We start from the raw sequence: 4342 nt of genomic DNA, 5'->3' as shown, positions 1-4342 counted from the left end.
TCGGTTCACAACCACGCCTGAAATCTCGATTATCACTTTATCATGCGAGAGTATAAAATGTTCGGTGACACTCGAACTTAGCCCTTCCTTACTTGTTTATATACATATTAGTAATCGCAATAAGTTGTTATCTTTCCAACGACTTATAGAAACAAATGCTTATTTTAGAGTCATCATAAAGGAGTATTGTACCATAAGGGTACTCAATGTATCTTCATATCTTAATAAAGAAATTATATGTAGACGACTTCTTGTGGAATCGGCGAGGCATTTATAATATAACAACAGAAAAAAGCATTGGCTGATGCATCGATACATATTGCTGCTACTTTCTTAGATGATGGGCGAACGACGCACAGACATTCGTAACAAATCAAACAAAAAATTCAACATAAAAAACTTGCAGCTTGCAAGAATCAAAGCCAGGGATAAACCTTAAGATGTAAAACGTAAACCAGAAGATCGGAATCAATGAAGTTTTGTATATACATATACTCTTTATAACTTTATAACTCGTACACTGGCCGACAAATTCGGCATTAGATTTGTTATACAAACGATGATTATCCTATTTTATCCATTAACTATTATCATTAAGGTACCTCACATACAATCACCAATCATATGGAACAAAATCAGTCGGATGTTCGAAAATCCTGGTAATGGTCATAAGGGGGCTAAGTCAAGTTTTCGCTCAAAAATATCCATTTTTGGCGTAAACATACATTGTCATGATTAAAACACGCTCTTTCAATTTCATTGAGATAACTTAAATATTGTTATATGGGGACTCTGGGAAGTATTGACCCGATTTGACCAAATTTTTGCATACAGACATATCATTGTCAGAGATGAATTATCCTTGAATTCAAAAGTCAACTATTGATACTGGGGTCCACATATTCGGTACCTAGGGCGTTGGTCAAAAGGTGCTATTTAATTACTTCTTATTTTGGCGCCTGGAAAGTGAAAGAAACAAATCGAATTTTAAATTGTGTTACATGGGAAGTAAGCTAGGTTATTGGCTGATTTTGTCTATCTTTACACTGGAACATAGGAATGTTAGAAAAATGATACGTGCTAAATTTAGTCGAAATCGGTTAGTCGTGTCCCGAGATATGTTATTTCAACAAAAAGTGAGCGGTGCAACGCCCATTGTTTAATTTTCACACCAACTCTCATAAAGACTACCCATACCATCTCGGAGATAAAATTTAATATCTTTTGCTTAATTGACCAAGAATTTATTGCGTTTTCAGTAGGCTTGAACAGTATCTTCATCCATTTGCACACTGTCGGTTCTTATATTTAAGAGATATGTACATTAAACCTATTAGAGGGATTGGTCATGTCCACTTTTTCAAAATTTTTTCCATGTAGGTGCCCCTTGCTACTGCAATCCCCTGAGCTAAAAACAATTTTATACTAATTTAGTGTTTGGTTATGGTTTATATATGTTTGCGAGTAATGGCGAATTGTGGACGTGGCAGAGGTCCTACACTCATCTGCGAAGTCGAAGTTTTTTGTGTTCCAAGGAACCTGCACACCAAATTTCATCAAGATACCTCAATTTTTACTCAAGTTACAGCTTCCACGGATGGACGGACGGACGAACAGACAAACAGTCACCCAGATTTGGACTTTTCTCGTCATCTTGGTCATATATACAGTTCAAAATTATATTGAAATAGTATGATTAAAATACTTTTATCTTAAATACAAAAAATTTTAATTTAAAGACAATAATTTTTTTGTTTTTAAAATTCTGTTTAATGTTCATACATATCAGAACAAAAAACTTTAAAATATTTCATATTTGCCACGAAAAATATAACTATAATAACAGGCTCAAAGTAATAAGAGAACACTTATAAATAAATACAAATAAATTAAATATAAAATTAAATTTTGATTTTTTTAATATTTAGTGGGCAGTCCTTTTTGTTGTAAAACAGCTTTCAAGCGATTTGGCATAGATTCCACCAATTTACGGTAGAAGGAAGGTGGTATATTGTCTCTCTCCTCTTTCAAGGCTGCTATTAACTCTGGTCTCTTCGTAATGTGGCAACTATTTCTGTTCCAAGTAACGCCACACATTATCGATTACATTCAAATCAGGGAATTGTGGCGGAGTTTCAAGCACGTGTGGGCAATTGTACAGCAGCCAGCTTCGCACAACGTAAGCCTTGTGCTTTGTATCATTATCCTGCTAAAATATGAAATCTTTTTCTATGTCTAATTTTCGAGCACTTTGCTTCGCACTCGCTTTCAAAATGTTCAAATAAGCCATCTTATCCATATTTCCTTCTATTATATGCATTATTCCTCCTCCATTAGCAGACATCGTGCCCCATACCATTATCGAACCCATGCCATGCTTTACAGCTGGCCGTATGTTAATTTGTTTGAGCTCTGTGTTAGGCTTTCTCCAAACATATGACTGCCCATCTGACCGAAATATGTTGAATTTACTCTCGTCCGTGTATAAAACATTTTTCCAGAAGGAAAATCTTTGCGAATTTGCTGTCTGGCAAAGCTGATCCGTTTCTGCTTGTTGATCTTGCTTACAAAAGGTTTTTTCCTCGCAACTCTTCCATTATAATTGTGTTTCTGCAGCACATTCCGCACAGTTTCTGGATCCGAACGTTTCCCTAAATACTTCTCTGCTAAGGGAGCTAATTTTGGAGCACTTATATGGGGATTTTTCTTAATTTTTTTATTATATTAAATACTGTTGCCGGAGCTCGATTCACAATTTCACTTATATCACGGGTAGATTTCCCCGATTTTGATAACCGAATGATAGTTTCCCGTTGTTCAACTGTGGTTTGTTTACCCTGTGGAGCCATCTTACTTATACGAGTAGCACTTAAACACAGAACTAGTTTAAGTTGAATACCGAATTCTTGAGGCCCTATGTTCCACCTAGGAACTACGGGAAAATATATGTACCGAATTCTTGGGATTCTCCTTACTTATTCTGTTCTAACTAATAATAACTAAAAATAACTAACTAAAATATAATTATAATATTACATAATATAAAAGAAATTTACAATGTTTTTTATTAATTATTTAAGCATATGATATGTACATTTTAAAATAAACTACAAAATATTTGTACTAAATCTTTACGATCAATTATAGTGATCGAAACTTTTGCCTTTTTACTGTTCCATTATTACTTTGAGCCACTGTATATATATAATATAACACTATATCTATCTCGATTAACTTTAGATGATACGTAAAACCGTTAGGTGAGGAAAACAATAATACTCTGCAGCAACTGGTTGCACGACGAACAGATCCGACGTTTTCAGCAAAATGTTGTTTACCGACGATGTCCATTTCTTTCCCAATGGATAAATAAACAAGCAAAATCTCCTCATTTGGAACGCAGAGCAACATGAAGAGATTCAAGAGCTGCCATTTCAAATAGAAAAAACAACGGTTTGGTGTTGTGTGGGCCGGGGAAATCATTAGTCCGTTTCGATTCAGGCCTTGGAGCAACATCACGCTTGTCATTCGCCAGTTACCAGTCGAAGGGCGTGAACGAGTCATCGAAAAATACACTGAACGGATGGACCATCTGAGACGTAACCGCGGCCAATATTTGAAAGAGATAATCTTCCAAGCAGAAATGCCACAGAATTTTCTTTCGAATAATTATAAACATTCTCATTTAAATTTGAAGTTTCTGTGTTTTTTCTTTTAAAACGTAACAGTTTCGAAATAGATCGCCCTGGAAATAACATTAGTTTTGGTCTAAACCTTATATTTCTAAAGTGATGAACTCCGATGCTATAATTGACGTTTTTAACATCACCTCCATACATTAAATTTAACCTCTTTGGTAGATCAAATATACCTACATATCTCATTTGAGGATGAATGTGGTTTCATTTTCTCTGATGGAAAGTAAGATATAATAATATAATTAAGTCGAACAATGAAGTTGATCCCTTTCGTTACATTCTTATACCCTTGAAATATGTTACTACAGAGTATAATAGTTTTGTTCACCTAACGGTAGTTTTTATCACCCACAACTAATTGAAATAGATGTGGAGGTACATATTTATAAATGATCAGGATGACGAGACAAGATGAAGTCCAGAAGTCTATCTGTCCGCTCGTTCCTACAAGCGATAACTTGAGATCTCTTGATGAAGGTTCACGTGGTCCCTGACATCCAATGAGGAATAGCATTGCATATGAGCGGAAGCGGACCAACGCCACGCCAACAAAACGCTATTAATGGAGAACCTCTAAAGTGGCATAACTAAGCTCAACAATAAGATATCAGGCCGTAATTTAGTAAAACAAATTGCTTTAGGGC

The sequence above is a fragment of the Bactrocera latifrons genome, unplaced genomic scaffold (genome assembly GCF_001853355.1).
Source record: "Bactrocera latifrons isolate USDA-ARS-PBARC rearing strain unplaced genomic scaffold, ASM185335v1 scaffold_1207, whole genome shotgun sequence".
NCBI classification, from domain to species: domain Eukaryota; kingdom Metazoa; phylum Arthropoda; class Insecta; order Diptera; family Tephritidae; genus Bactrocera; species Bactrocera latifrons.
This window is presented reverse-complemented; position numbering follows the sequence as displayed.